We start from the raw sequence: 17,416 nt of genomic DNA, 5'->3' as shown, positions 1-17,416 counted from the left end.
GCATAGAAATAGAGATAAGAAAAAAATGGAAATGGTCAACACAATTAACAGTTGAGGATTTTTTAGAGTGATAAAATTTTGACTAGAGTAACCAAGAAAAAAAGAGTGAGGATTCAAATAAATAATATAAATAAAAAGAGGGTGCTAGAAAAATACAAAGAATTATAAGAGCCTATTATAAAAAATATATATGCTAATGAAGTAGATAAACTAGAAGAATTGGGTAAATTTCTACACACATACATTACCCAAACTAAATCATGAGGAATAGAAAATTTGAACAGACCAAAATGAGTAAGGAGAATGAATCAGTAATCAACCTCTCTTTTGGTCCCAACAACTGGGAGTGGAAGGCTTGGACCGGATGGCTTCACAGAGGTTGAACTCTATTAAGTATTTAAAAATTAGCACCAATTCTCTCAAACTCTTGCAAAAAATTTCACAGGAAGAATATTTTCCTACTTATTTTATGAAACCAGTATTACCATCATATCAAAGTCATGTAAGGACATTACAAGAAAAATACAGGCTATTATCTCTGATAAACACAGGCAAAACCCTTAATAAAAGAATAGCAACCCTAACTCAACAGGACAATACAAGGATCATTTAGTATGATTGAGTGGGTTTTACCCATGAGATGCTAATCTAGTTCAACATATGAGAGTCAGTAAGCTTGATGACATTAGCAGAATGAAGAAAAAAATCACTTAATTGATGAAAAAAAAGCATTTGACAGAATTCATCATCCTTTCGTGATAAAGACTCTCTACAAATAAGGTCTTGAAAAAATGTTTCTCAATACAATAAAGGGCATGTATGACAAACCCACAGCAAACACCATACTCTGAAGAAAGTTGATAGCTTTTCCTCTAAGAATAGTGGAGATGTTTACGCTCACTATTCTACTCAATATAATACTGAATCCTAGCCAGAGCAATTACATTAGAGAAATAAATTAAGAGCATACAAATAGGAAGGAAAGAAGTAAAATGTTTAGCATAATCTTACATATAGAAAATCTTAAAGAGTTCATTAAAAACTTAGAGCCAATAAATTAATTCAGCTAAGGTATAGGATATAAAATCAATATACAAAACTTAGTAGTGTTCCTACATACTAATGACAAATTATGCATAAAGAAACTAATAAAGCAATTCCATTTATAAAGGCATAAAAATAATATAATATCTGGATATAATTTTAAAGTGGTTAATTATCTGTATATTGAAAAAATAGTAACTGAAGAAAACTGAAAGAGAATCAAGTTAAAGGAAGGTTATCCATGTTTTTGTAACAATATTGTTGAATATTCACAGTACCCAAAGTAATCTGCAGATTGAATAGAATTCCTTTCAAAATCCTAATGACATTTTTTACAGAAATAGAAGAAGCAATCCTAAAATTCTTATGGAACCAAAAAAATACCCCTCCCCCAACAAAACAAAACAATCTTGAGGAAAAATAACAAAGCAAGAGGCACCATAGTGCTTGATTTCAAACTATGATACAAAGCAATATTAATCAAAACACCATAATACTGGCATTAAGACAGACATAGAGACCAGTGGACTAGAATAGAGAGCATAGAAATAAACCTAAGCATAAAAGGTCAACTAATCTTTGAAAAAGTGCCAAGAATACACACTGGGGAAACGATCCTCTCATTAACAAGTGGTTTTGGGAAAATTCAACATTCAAACTCAAAAGGATGAAATGGACTCATCCTGCACCATATACAAAAACCATCTTGAAATTAATTAAAGACAAATATAAGATATAAAACTAAAGTTCTCTAGGAAAAATATAGGGAAAATTCTTTATGGCATTGGTCCTGGCAAGAGTTTTTTGTATATGGCATAAAATTATAGGCAACAAAAGTAAAAATAAATGAAACTAAACAAAAAAGCTTCTGCATAACAAAGAAAACAACAAAATGAAAGCTTACCTATGGAATGGAAGAAAAAAATTTTAAGTCTTATATTTGATAAGGAGTTAATATAAAATATGTAAGGAACTCAACAGTAAATAAAAATAATTTAATTTGATAATAATTTAATTTAATTCAAAAGTGGGCAAAGAAACTTTCTTTCCAAAAGAAATGTTCAAATAGTCAACAGTTACATGACAAAAGTTCTCAAAATCACTAATCTCCAGAAAAGTACAAATTAAAAATCACAATGACATACAATTCACAACTCCTGGGATGTTTATTACAAAAAATATGAGTTAAGTGTTGGAAAGTGTATGGATAAAAGGGTACCCCTGTACACTATTGGTGGATGTACAAATTTAGATAGCCATCATAGTAAGCAGTGTAGAGTTTCTTCAAAAAATTAAAAAGAGGAACTATCATATAATTCAGCAATCTCACTTCCAAATGTATGTCCAAAAATATAAACAATTTCTCAAAAAATATTCATACTTTATGTTCTTTGTAGTGTTTTTCACAATAGCCAAGGTATATTAACAACCTAAGTGACATTCAATAGATGAATGGATAAAAAAATTTAGTGTTTAGATAGAATAAAATTTTTTTCTGCTATAAAGTGTTAAAAATCCCATAGTTTGTGACAATATAGATAAAACTGAAGGACATTGTCATAAATGATTGTTCAGTGAAGTAAGCCAGGAACAGAAAAGCAAATATTGTGTGGTCTCATTTCCAGGTAGAAGCAGATGGTAGAACAGTGGCTGCTAGGAGCGAAGAAAACGGGAAGACACTGGCCAAAGACCACAACTGTTGGTTAAAAGGTAACCAATTTCTAGGAATCTCATGTACAGCCAGATGACTATAATTAATAATACTATATCAGATGCTTGAAATATATTGAGAGTAGTAAATCTTAAGTGTTTTCTACACATACGCACACACACTAAACACATATATACACTTACACACAATGATAACTATGCAATATGATGAGCGTTTTAATGATCTGGAATGTGGTAATCATTTCACAATGCATACTTAGATCACATTAACAAATTGTAGCCTATGTATAAGGCTTTGTCAGTTAAATATTTAAATAAAATATTTAAAAACAAAGATATAAAAATGGGAAATAAAAATGATCTCAGTTTATATACAAAGGTGCTTGAAAATATGCAATGATTATTTAAAATATCAACTGAGAAAACTAGGAATAGAAAAAACTTCCTTAGTTTTTTCCTATTATAATATATAATATAAAAATACTGCAGAAAATTGGAATAGAAGGAATATATCGTAACATCATTAAGGCAATATACAATAAACCCAAAGCCAACATGCTAAAAGCACTGCAGAGAATTAGAACTGAAGAAACACACCTTAATATCATAAAGGCAATCTACAATAGGCCCACAGCCAGCTTCATATTGAATAGGGGAAAAACTACAAGAATTCCCTCTACAACCAGGAACAAAACAAGGATGCCCACTATCACTACTCCTTTTTAATATAGTCCTCGAAACTCTTGCCACAGCAATAAGACAAGAGAAGGATATAAAAAAAAAATCAAATAGAAAAAGAGGAATTAAAATTGTCCATGTTTGCAGATGACATGATCCTATATCTAGACAACCCAAAAAGCTCATCCAAAAGACTACTGGAACTGATTAACCAATTTAGAAAGTGGACGTATACAAAATCAACTGATATAGAAGTCAATTGCTTTTCTATATGCCAACAATGAATCCACAATCAAAGAAATAAAGAAAACAATTCCATTCACAATAACTCAAAACCAATAAAATACCCAGGAATAAACCAAAGACGTAAAAGACTTCTACAACAAAAACAATAAAACATTAAAGAAAGAAATTGAAGAAGACCTTGGAAGATTGAAGATATCCCTTGCTCATGGATAAGCAGAATAAATATCAAAATGGCCATTTTGCCAAAAGTGATCGACAGATTCAATGCAATTCCTATAAAAATACCGACAATATTCTTCATAGACCTAGAAAAATCGGTCATGAATTTCATATGAAGAAAGAAAAGATTCAGAATAGCCAAAGCAATTCTCCACAATATGAACTATGCAGGAGACATCATAATCCCTGACTTCAAATTATACTACAGAGCAATAGTAGTTAAAACAGCGTGGTATTGGCACAATGATAGGCATACAGACCAATGGATCAGAATAGAAGATATAGAAACAAACCCACACACTTATAGTCAATTGATCTTTGTCAAAGGGGCCAAATTCATACACTAGAGAAAAGGCAGCCTTTTCAACAAATGGTGCTGGGAGAACTGGCTATCCATCTGTAGAAAGATAGAACTAAATCCTTACCTCTCAAAGCCTTCGAAATCAGACTAGAGACTGTGAAGCTATTAGAGGAGGGGATAGGCTTAACACTCCAACATATAGGTACAAGCAGTAACTTCCTCAACAAGACCTCTAAAGTACAGAAAATTAAAGCAAAAATTAACTAATTAATTAATTAATTAGTGGGATGGGATCAAACTAAAAGGTTTCTGCTTATAAAGGAAACCATGAAGAACCTAAAGAGAAAGCCTAGAAAATTGGAGATCTTTACCAGCCACAACTCTGATAGAGGGCTAATATCCAGAATATACAAAGAGCTCAAAAGTCACTACACTGGCAAAACAAACAACCCAATTAATAATGGGCAACTGAAGTAAATAGATGCTCCACAAAAGAAGAGGTACAAATGGCCAATTGATACATGAAAAAATGTTCAACATCATTAGCCACCAGGGAGATGTAAATCAAAACTACACTGAGATTCCAAATCTAGCCCTAATTAGAATGGCAAGCATAAAACAGTCGAATGACAACAAATGCTGTCGAGGATGTGGGGAAATAGGAATTCCTGGGTATCTTTCCAAAGGGGTTGAAATCAAAGAACTATAGTAACATATGTATACCCATGCAGCACAATTTGTAATAGCCAAAATATGGAACCAACCTAGGTCGCATCAACAGATGAATGGATTGCAAAATTATGGGAAATACACACAATGGAATTCTACTCAGCAATAAAGAACAAAATCATGACACTCAAAAGAAGATGGAAAGACCTGGAGAACATTATGTTAAGTGAGATCAGCCAAGCACAGAAAGAGAAGGGACATGTTTTCTCTAATATGCTCAGGCTAGTGAGTATTATGGATACCAGCGGGACTCAGACAATGGAGAGGAAACCTCAGCAAAACCGGAAAGAAGGGGTAGGGGAAGAAGAAGGCTGAGTTTAAATAATGGAAAAGCTACATTCAAATTTGTGTATACATGAGAATATAACATAGTTAACCTGGATATTCAGTATTGAGAGGGAGGGAAAATGGGAAGCAGAGGTGGGGGGTGGAAGGGCACCAAGTACTATGTGAATATATATCATTGTCAACATGATCCACATTATGATGTGAGACTATAATGCACCAGCAAAAAATAATAAATAAAAATAATATATAATAAATATATTGTTATATAATATAATATATTGATACATATGCATAATATAATAATATAATGCTTAATATAATATGTAATATGATAATAACATCTTTAAAAAGCCTAGAATTAATATATCTAATGATAAAAGCCTTGGTGGAATCCCCTTAGTGTAGAAATAGGGCAAGAATATTCTGTCACTACTTCTATTTAAATTATGCTTCAGTTTCTTGTTAATGCAAGATAGCAATTAAGAGAAAAACAAGTATTCATACTGGCAAGAAAGATGTTAGAATATAATTTTGGTGGCAGAGTAAAAAAATTATATTTTAAGCCATCAATATCAGAATAAACACTTTAAAGATTAAATTAAATTCTACAATATGATTTAGCTATCGTACTTCTGAATATATATCCAAAGAAAACAAAACCAAAATACAAAAGAGATATTTGTATGACATGTTTATGAAAGCATTGGTCAAAATAACTAAGATGTGGAATCAGTCTAGATACCTATCAACAGATGAACATTAAAGGAGTATAATGTAAATAACTTTATATATTTTTCTAACATATTAGGATTAATTTATATTATATGTATATCCTAATACATATTGGAATATTTTCCAGCCATAATGATTAATTAAATATTGTCACTTGGAACAAAATGAATTGACTAGAGGATAATACAGTATGTAAAATAAGCTAGATATGTAAAGACAAGTACCACATGTTCTCTCTTACAGATTGAAGCTTTAAATTGTTGAATTAAATGTAGAATAGTGATGAGTATAGGTTGGAAAGACAATGTTATATGGTGAGGGTGAATAAAGGGTATTTGGATTTGATTAGTGCATGCTGCATACATATGTGGAAATAGCTCACTGAACTCCATTAATATGTGTGATTAGTACATGTTAATAAAAAGAAATGTTTTAAATATATATATTTTATTATCAAAGTTGAAGGAACCTAATATTTAGAGTAAGCATAATGTTATCTATATGGCACAGGTATTAAATCAAGTGGCACTTTGTTTATTTTAAAAATAAATATTTATGTTTAATAATATTCTGAAATTTCCAGGTTAAAAATCACATTATAATATTAATCAACTTCTAGTGGAAAAGTGTAAAGATGCAGAAAGTTAGAAAAATAAGAAAATAGGACAGGTGTCATGCAGAGCACACAGAAAATTTATAAACCTAATTTAAATCTGTATTAAATCTGTATATTATTTTATTCAACAAAAATTGACTTATTGTCCCTACTTAAGATGAATCTTATTTGTCTATATTTAGTCCAGTATTTTTAAAGACATTTTTTAAAAGACATCAATCAACTACCATAGAAAAACATATATATATATAAAATAGAATTTTATGGTAAAGTAAAATGAATGCAATCATGGAAGTAGAGAACAAATCTAAAAAAATATTTTAGTGTAGTGATATGATGAAGAATGTATGGACAAATAAGTTAAATATAAGAAAAAAGAAGGTATGTGGAGGATAAAATAATTTTTAAAAACAGCAATTTTTGATAAAGTGCCAACATTCACAAAGAATGCACAACAAAGCTAAGTACCCCAAAACTCCAGTCTCTTTAAAAAAGATCAAAAGCATAAAAATATACATTAAGTCTATTGTATTACATTGAAAGTTATTTCCTTCAAAGAACCCTGAAAACTCTAAAATTCTATTTTAAAATGTCTTTCATTAGCTGGGCGTGGTGGCGCACGCTTGTAATCCCCGCGCTTGGGAGGCGGAGACAGGAGGATGGCGCAGGTTCGAAGCTAGCCACACTGGCATAAGAGACCCTGTTTCCAAATAAAAAATATAAAAATAGGTCTGAGAGTGTAGCCCGGAGGTAGAAGGGTTTCCAGGAACCCCAGTACCACCACCAAAAAAAAAAGTCTTTCATTAATTATTTTACCATATATTTTCATTTCACTCAAAAATATAACTAAGTTAAAGATATGTAAGTTAGAGTTAAATTCTGTTTTGGGTAACTTTGAATATAAAAACTATTGATGTGGCTATGAATAGAATGCGAATTGGTGAAAAGTTTTCTATGTGGCAATAGACATGATTTTTTTTTGACAAGTAAGTAAGTTTTGACCACTTTCTGTTTGATAGCCGACTGTAGAAAACCTAGACTTACAAAAGTATGCATTAGCAAGTAGAACAGAGAACAGTGAGTTCTCATAGCCACTTCTCCAGATAAGCTGAATTCTCTAGACATTTCTTTGAAATCCTGTCAAATATTTTCTTTTGTCTTTGAGGCTGACATCATCTTTGGCAAGGTATTCTGTATTGCTGCTTTCTATATTGGACAGAAGATGAACAGAAATCTACACTTTAGTTCTAAGATGCCTGAGCAGAATTCTTCTTCACAAGGGGCCTTCTGGGCCCCAAGGTGCTTTCAAATTCCTGCCTGTGGTGACTCTGATGTATAAACTCTCTATATTGGTGACGTATTTTTAACACTGGAAAGTTGACATATTGTTTATCTCTACTACCTCTTCCTGTAGTTAACATAAACAAACCTTTAAATATTTCAGGAGACTCCATATTACTTATAAGACTGAGAGAAAAATACTAACCAAAACAGTTATGTTGAATGCACTCTAGTGTTTACACAGAAAACAATCTTCCATTTTATTTTTATTTTTTTGTGGTACTGGGGATGGAACCCAGGGGCATTCTACCTCTGAGCTACACCCTCAGCCCTATTTTTATTTTTTATTTTGAAAAGGAGTTTCACTAAGTTGCAGAGGGTCTCACTAAGTTGCCTGAGGCTGACCACTAACCTGTGATCCTCCTCTCTCAGCTTCCCAAGTATTGGTATTACTAGCACGTGCCACCATGCCCAGCTAAACTTCCATTTAAATTGTATCACAGAGAATTTCTTAGTTGGGTGTGGTGGTGGTACATGCTATGCGTGGTGGTGCACATTTGTAATCCCAGCATTTGGGAGGCCGAGGCAGGAGGATGGCAGTTGGTTTGAGGGCAGCCTAACCTACTACTTTAGTAAGGGCCTTTGCAACTCAATGAGACAGTTTCAAAATAAAGAATGGAAAATAGGGCTGGGGTGTAGCTTGGAGATAGAATGCCTCTGGGTTCCATCCCCAGTACAGAAAAAAAAAAAGTTTTTTGGGGGGTTTTTTGTTTGTTTGTTTGTTTGTTTGTTTGTGATTCCTGGAAGCCCTTCTACCTCCGGGCTACACTCCCAGACCTATTTTTATATATATTTTTTGAAACAGGGTCTCTTAAGCCAGCACGGCTGGCTTCGAACCTCTGCAATCCTCCTGTCTCCGCCTCCTAAGCGCGGGGATTACAAGCGTGCACCACCACGCCCAGCCTGCTTTGCACCATCTTAAAGTGTAAAGTAGTAGGAAGGACAAAAAGAGACTGGGAGCCTGGGACTGGGCTGAATTTTTATTGGGGTCTTTGTTGTCCAGTCTCTTTTTTGCACTTCCTCACTTTGAAAGTGGAATAGGAAAAAAAAATGGCGGAAGAAAGCGACTTAAAATCGCATTTCTACAGCAGAAAACCAAGGTGGGAAGACATTCAGGGAACTCCGTGAGCTAGCAACCAGGCAGAACCCAAAAATACTGGTTTCTAGAATAGAAAGAGAATTAATAAAGACAACAGATGGTGGCCCTGTCGGGCATGCGGCAGCTCGGTGGGGGAAGGGAAGTTCTACTCCAAAAAGCCAAATGACAGTTTTTTTTCCAACTTTAAGAAAAACAGAACCAGACCAACCTACCTGCAGTCTTAGCAAATAAGCTCAGAGAAGCAGAGCTAATCCCAGCTGGGAGAAAATCCGGGAGCCTTTAGTGTGAGAGACCCAGCAATCCCTAAACTGAGGAGAATGGAGCAGAGTAGTACTGATTGAAGGGTCTCTCTGTTTGGACTTCCCAAGCTAGCAAACTAGGATTTCTGCAGTTTGCACTTGTTTCTCACACCTCTTTCTCTGTTTTTCTTTCTTTCTTTCTTTCTTTCCTTCCTTCCTTCTTTTCTTTTCTTTTCTTTTTTTGTTTGCCCTGTTCTTAAAGTACCTGCTTGTTGAGTACCTGAGATCAACCAACCACTTAGGTTCTACCTTTCACTGGATCAACAGGTGTCCTTACCTTGAGACAATCTGGGCACAGAAGAGAGACAGGGCCTCAGTCTGGAGAAAGCTCAGAGTGACTGGTAATTCAGTCTTCAAACAGAGAACAACAAATGGTGCTTCCATTTCAAACTGGCAGTCTGAATTTTGGAATGAGAAGTGGGTGACAGGGGCAGAAAACTAGATCAGATCAGAGCCAAATGGAAAGCCAAGCTCCCATGCCCCCTCTCCTAAGTTCAGAAAGTGCTGGAGGAACAGGGTCTCACTAAGTAGCAGAGGACCTCACAAGTTTCTGAAGCTGGCCAAAAACCTGTAATCCTCCTGTCTTAGCCTCCCAAATATGCCACCATGCCCAGCTCTCTTTATTTTTTAAAACTATTTTCAAAACTGTTTTGAATAAAAAGCCATTCTTCATATGTATATACTTATCTGTTCTAATTATGGGCCCCTAAAATGACTTAATAGTCATTAAATATGCATTAACGAATTAAAAGAAGAAGAAAGTGCTTGAGGATAAGCTGACACATCCTACACAGCTCCCCACTTCTGTGCCCCAGCACATAGACAGTTAGTTTTGGAAGGAGTGGAAGGACTTATTCAACCCACATTGGTCTGCAGAGAGAGTAGTGAAAGGGTTGGCCATCACAGTCTTGTCAGACTCGCAAACCTACCCTTAAATGCAAAGTCAAAGCCATTTTGATGGTGAAGTTCGCTCTTCACCTGCCCATCCTTGGTCCTGCAGAGGATGCCAGCCAGGCAAGTAGGTGACTATTCTTAACATACTGACTCAGCTGGTTTGGGTCACAGCTTTAAGTCACACACACACACACACACACACACACACACACACACACACACAACACTAAGCCGGGCATGGTGGCACAAGTTTGTAATCCCAGCGCTTGCGAGGCAGAGACAGGAAGACCGCTCAGGTTAGAAGCTAGCCTCACTGGCTTAAGAGACCCTGTTTCCAAATAAAAATATAAAAAATAGGTGTCTGGGAGTGTAGCCCGGAGGTAGAAGGGTTCCCAGGAACCCCAAGTACCACCAAAAAATTAAAATGAATAAATAAATAAATAAATAAACAAAAAAGGGATCTCATAAAAATGGAAGGAAAAGGCAGAGGAAGTAGTTGGAGGGGAGGGTAGAAGGTGGAAAAGCAGAGGTACTGTAGAATGAAATTGACCAAATTATGTTATATACCTGTACAAATATAGCACAATAAATTTTATGTATAATTATAGTTACCAAATAACTTAAAAAGAGAGTAGATAGCTCATCACTACTGTATCTCTAAAATAACCTTCCAGCAGGACATGATGGTGCATGCCTGTCATCCCACTACTTGGGAGCCTGACAGGAGAATCACAGGTTCACAGCCAGCCTCAGCAACATAGTGAGGCCTTCTGCAACTTAGTGAGACCATGTTTCAAAATAAAAATAAAAACAGGGATATAGCTCAGAGGTAGCATACCCCTGGATTCAATCCCCACTAACACACACACACACACACACACACACACACACACACACAGTAAATTAATCAATCAATCAGTAAATAACCCCCTCCAAATATCTATTGGAAAGGCTAATCATATAAGCTATATCTGTCTGTGTCTATTGGAAAGGCTAATAATATAAGCTATATCTGTCTGTGTCTTTACAACCATCCGTTGACTGAGAGCTCAGTAACGGTAGAATCTTATTAAACCTCTGCTCAGGGAGAAGGTCCAAACCTTTCAGTTTTAGCAGAGAAAAATGAGTCAAATCTAATAACAAGAATTTTAATTTTATCTCATCCAAATTGCCCTAGAAATGTGTTTCCTTCCTTTCCTTCTCTTCCTAAGATTAAGATTTTATGTATAAGAAAATTTTATTATTTTCTTCCTGCTTCCTTTTTTATCTCCCACTTAAAATAGTGAGGCATGGGGTGGTTCAAGAATTCATTTTAACTCTGATAAATGTCTATTTGCTAAATATTATACATAAGGATAAAACCTTGCTTTCATTCTCCTGAGCTATATTATCTGAAATATATTTCTCTCGGTAATTATATTACTCTCAAGTATCATATACTTTTTTAAACCACGGGACTGAGAGTGCAGCTCAGTGGTAAAGCACTTGCTTATCATGCATGAGGCCACGAGTTTGATCCCCAGTTTTGCAAAGCAAAATGATTAATAATCAAATAGAAAACCACAATGGCAATACATTTAGAGCTGGTAAAAAAAAAAAAAAGTATCTGGGTCTAGAAAAGGATCTTTATTGAGAGAGGCTGAGATTTATGAAGAAGTTTACACGTGGCTGGCCACTTCTACTAGTACCTTCTACTAGTACAATTTATGCCCAGAGAACTGCACATTGGAAGTCATTTTTGACACAATGCTGCTTTTATCCTGAAATTCTATTTTTCCATGAATTGGCCTTATTATTGGAACAATTAATTGTCCCCAAACTTACTCTAAGTCTTTGCTTGGTGGGAGGAGTTTTTTTGTTTGTTTGTTTGTTTGTTTGTTTTGCGGGTCTGGAGATGGAACCCAGGGGCATTTGACCTCCAAGCTGGACTCCCTGCCCTATTTTGTTTTATTCTTTATTTTGAAACCGGGTCTCACTGAGTTGCAGAGGGCCTCACTAAGTAGCTGAGGCTGTCCAGGAACCGCGATCCTCCAGGTCTCAGCCTCCCAAATGCTGGGACCACCCAAATGCGCCACCACGCCCGGCTTGGTTGGAGGAGTTTTAAAGAAGACAGCAACCTGCCAGAATTTCTAACTCTTATCTACCTAAATTTCCTAATTTGCCTTATTGTCTGTCTGGTTGACATATATATATATATATATATATATATATATATATATATATATATATATTTAGCTCTATTCCCATAATAAAGGCAAAGACAAATTGATGAGCAATAGAATATTTACACGTAGATTTTCAAATTTTATTCTATATTAGCATGCATTTTTAAACCAGGCATGGTGGTACATGCCTGTAATCCTAGTATTTGGGAGGCTGTGACAAGAGTATCACAGCTCAAGGCCAGCCTCAGTAATTTACTGAGACCCTCCACAATTTAGTGAGACCATGCTTCAAAATAAAAGATAAAATAGGCTGGGCATGTAGCTTGGAGGTATATTGCCCCTGGGTTCAATCCCCAGTAACACACACACACACACACACACACACACACACACACACACACACACAATTTTATTCTCATTCAGAATGTGTGCTAATATGCTGATGTCTGTCAAATTAACATTTTAAATTGAGCCAATCATAAAGCTTGACACAATGCAGATTACAATTTAATAGTAAGGCACCTTATGTAATAGTGATTAAAAGCCAGAGCTACACTGTGTTTACTTGAAATCAAAAATAATTTTGTCTGGTGCATAGGTAGAAAATTGTATTGAAATCAAGGGTGAAAACAACTCTCTCAAATGGTCAAATAGCCCTACAGAGTGATTAGCTACAAATGTATAATAAATGTACATTATTTCATATCTAGTAATAGATACTGTTCTATTTGTTATTTTAAAGTCAACACTTGACTCTTAACTCACTTAAGTTGGGGTAAAATAAGTTTGATCTATTTATTCAGTCCCCTTCTTTTAAAAACGAGTATACTCATAACCCAAGGGAAAGGTAAAACAATTGTCTAAACTCATTGTTTACTTGGTCAACTTAGGCAGTCAATTATGAAACTATGGCAATTAAAAAAATCCAAATACTCATTTTTCAAAGGTGAAATTGTTAGCATATCTGAGGTATGTGTATTGGATATAACTGTCAAACTTTGCATTGCAAAATTCAAAGCCAAAACTTGAGTGGGATATTGAATATGAGGATTCTTTTTCTAAGCACTATAAAAGGTAAAAAAGAAACTAAAAGCCCTAAGGCAAATGTATTGTGCTGACATTTAAAACTCTTACAATAGATTTAATTTATGCCTTTAAAAAAAAAAAACAAAGAACTAGAAATACATGTTCCATTTTGCAAGGTGAAATATATTCTCTCTATGACAATAAAAATGTAAAAATAAGGTACTTTATGTATTGAAATCCCAATGAATTTGAAATTTGCAAATGATCTCTTTCAGAAGACCTCAGAACAATAGTTTTAAAACCTCTGGTGACCATATAATGATTCATATCCACAAAGTGCTTGAAAATTGTTAAATGCTGATGGTTTGTAATACAAGTTGAAATAGTCTATATTGAAATGGCCTCTGGTGAATTGGACTGGGGCTGAAAAAACTGTTTTTGCCAGGGATCATGTTAAGTGAGTGCTAGCAAGCAGGGAGACAGGTGTTTCCTATTCCTAACCACATGGCATAACCATATAGATTAGCTGCAGGGAATCTAGCCAGAATTTTTTTTCTTTGAAAAACCTAATTCGATTTAGCATTGCTCATATGGAAATTGGTTTAGGCTTAAATTATATTCCAGATAATTTAAAACCCATAATTAAGCTGTAAACTCTTCTTTATATCTATATACAAATGCAATGAAATTTCTCAGAATTACAAATACGAATAACAAAAGTATTCTTATGTTGTCTCATTCCAGATGCCTCATTTCAATAGAGATGTTCTATTACTATTCCAGAAAATGGATACCATCCTTGACTTGAACACTTCCAGGTAAAGAAGGGTGAGGGAGTAACTCACAGATTACTGAGACAGATCCATTGGAAATACCTCTGAAGCTACTATCTACTGATAATTGTTCATACATTTAGACTGGAATTAAAATACTAACTACTTGAAAGATGTGAAAACATCATATTTACACGTTCAGCCTCTGAGCTGTTCATCTATTAATGCCAATATGGATTTCTAAATGATGCTGCTTCTACAGTCCCCCAGTAATAAATAGGAGGGCACATTTCCTGGAGATACGAATAATGACATGTGGTGATTCAATGGCATCTGTAGGTCTGCAGCTCTCATTTCCCCTGAAACCCAGTCTTCCAATGTGCCCTGGAAAATCAGGCACTGTGGGACATTTAACAAAGAGAATGTCTAAATTCTGTATTTCTGCCCTGCCATGTCCTACAGTAAATTATCTGATCAGGTGCAAAAAAAAGTGACAGATCGCAAGTGGTGGACTTTGCCATTTGTCGCCCAATTGGATTTTAAAGCACGGAGTCATGGGGTGTCACAAAGGAGAGAATGATATAAAGAATTTCTAAAAAAATATTATTTGCTTAAAGCTAAAAGCTAACTCTCTTTAGATATCAAACTACCCCCATCTCCTTCGTTCTTGCTATAAAGAACTAAAACAATAATTATAATACTGTAATATCTGGTGCTGTGAAGACTCTAGAGAAATGTACAAATCTTATGCATAGATCTATTTTAGTAAGAGAAGCATCCAGGAGCTATTGAACCAGAGTTAGAAACCTCCGAGTCAAATCTCAACACCACTGCCGAATCCCTGTAATTATGCATCATTTGTTTCACTTTTCAGTGCTTTGATCTCTTCATCCGTAGAGTAGAGTGGAGATAACTATACCAGTTAGGGTTGAGGTGACAGAAGAGTAAACGCTGATGCACAATTTTCACTTTGTGAATGTATTTTATTTTTATTACTGAAAAATAGTTTAAGGTGTCATTAAGGGTGTTCTATGTTTTTTTGTTTTCGTTTTTTTTTTGTTTTGTTTTGTTTTGTTTTGTTTTGGTTTGGTTTGGTTTTGGTTTTTCTCATTTGCAAAAGCTATACCCTGCCAACTTTCCTCTTTGTTTATTATCCTGGCTATAAAACCTCAGAAAAGGTGGGTATTTATGTGAAATAAAAATATCTTTTTTTTTTTTTCCTGAGTCCTCAATTTTGTGGAACACAGCAGTTATACACTAAGGATCTGCCCACACAGGTAGTAATTTCCTGGGCTGCGGGCTGAGAGCATAGAGACTGCACGTGGTGGCTGGAGCTTCCTTAGCTCTGGACAGATGTGGTCATATTTTGGCCAAAAGGCAAGGGAGTGGGAAAGATATTTCTCAGAGCAGTGCTTTTCTGGTGTCTTTCAAAAGAAGAAGAAGAAGAAAAAAATTATACCTTTATGTTACAAAGCAAAACACTAAACCACAGTTATGTAATTTTGAAAGATCCCTAAATCAGTATTGGCATTATTTTTAAAACATTAGACTTCAAAGAAATAACTAAAGAATTTCTTCTGACCTCATCCTACATACATTCCATTAAAAATGCAATTTGTAAAACATATTTCAAATGGTTTTCCTCAGGAGAATATGCTTCAGTAAAGACCAGACACATGGACTATTTCAGCTCTTCTTTATTTTTTCCACCTATTTCTTCACATACAGGACAGGAGTTCTAGATGAACAAAGATATGGTGTGTGTTTTCCAGGACAAAATTATCTTTGGGCTGTGATCAAGCATGAGAAATTTCCACCCTGAGGAAAAGTATCTGAAGGTTACAGCGTGAATGTAAGTTCATGAGTTAACACTACTTCTGTACTGTAAACATATTGTAATTCTAATATTTTTTTCATGGAAAATATTTAGGTACATCTAAATTATACATTCTCTGGTAATGTATAGGTTAGTAATCTTTATAAGATTACAGTGTAATACTGGGAGTGGTGGTACATGCCTATCATTCTAGTGCTTGGGAGACTGAGACAGGAGAACCCAGGTTCAGAGCCAGCCTCAGCAATGTAGCAGGACCCTCAGCAACTTAGTGAAAGCCTATTTCAAAATAAAAAATAAAATAGGGCTGGGAGTATAGTTTGGAGGTGGAATGCCCTAGGATCCATCCTCAGTATCAAAAATAAATAAATTTTGACTAGAGATTTTTCTAGTCAAATGCTCCCAGTTTACAGGTAAATAGAGGTATGCTTTTTTTTTTTTTTAAGGAGAGAGCACACTCTCAAGTGTGTGATTGAAACTAGCTCTCTGAGAATTACCTCTAGACACTTGCCAGTGTCTCTATTTGAATGTCTTTTGAGACATATTGAAAGGTTAGGTTCTGTTTCAGCTGGAAAGGGTGCTAAGATCAGTTAGCATCTGTCACAAACATGATCTCAGACACGAAAAAGCAAGAATATCCTGTAGTTGTTGATGGCAGTTACTGACTGAGAAAAGCAGAAAAAAAATCTGTAAGACCTAGGAATAGATTATGGCACACCCTTTTTTGTTGAGAAAGTTGAGACTCGCTTCTTAACATTTTCTCATTGGTCAAGTAGGAATACATTATTTATTGAGAACAGATTTATTGATCCAGTGAGCACTTGCTCTATAGTCTTGAGATTTACTTTGCAGAAGCTGAGTTTCAAATTGGCTGACCTCTTTTGCAGACTGGCTCTGACAGTCCAGAACTATGAGAGTGAAAAGACACTCAAAGGAATCTGTGGAAAATTTGGTATGAATAAACATACCAAGACGATGAAGAAGGTTGAAAAGTCAGATGGAAAGGAAGTGTGAGGAGTACTGCCATACATGACCATAAATATAACATGGGCAAGCACATTAACACTGCTATGAACCACTCGTGATATGAATAAAAAAATTCAAAAGGAAGGTCTGTGGTTATAAATCATCACCTAAGAAATCTAAAGAGCCTTATTATAAAAACTGTCCCTGCAGAGACTTCCCCCAGAACAGATGGAGAAAGCTTGACTGTGTCAACCCTATCAGAGGCTAGGATGAGTATCTCTTATGCTGGAAAAAACGGTATTTCTGAAAGACTAGCATGTCGATGTCTTTAAATGAAGAAAATTATAGTTAAGGCTGCCTCGGGGCAATGAGGGTGACAGTGGAGACCTTTCTGTGAACAACTTTGTCCATGTGAACAGAATATTGGCATCAGCTGAAACTCCTTTTTCAATAAAGCTATTGACAAAATAGGAAATTACAAATGAGTTTTCTGCT

Source organism: Muscardinus avellanarius (genome assembly GCF_963383645.1).
Source record: "Muscardinus avellanarius genome assembly, chromosome: 9".
NCBI lineage: Eukaryota > Metazoa > Chordata > Mammalia > Rodentia > Gliridae > Muscardinus > Muscardinus avellanarius.
The sequence above is the reverse complement of the archived record's forward strand: the minus strand, read 5'-3'. Positions refer to the sequence as shown.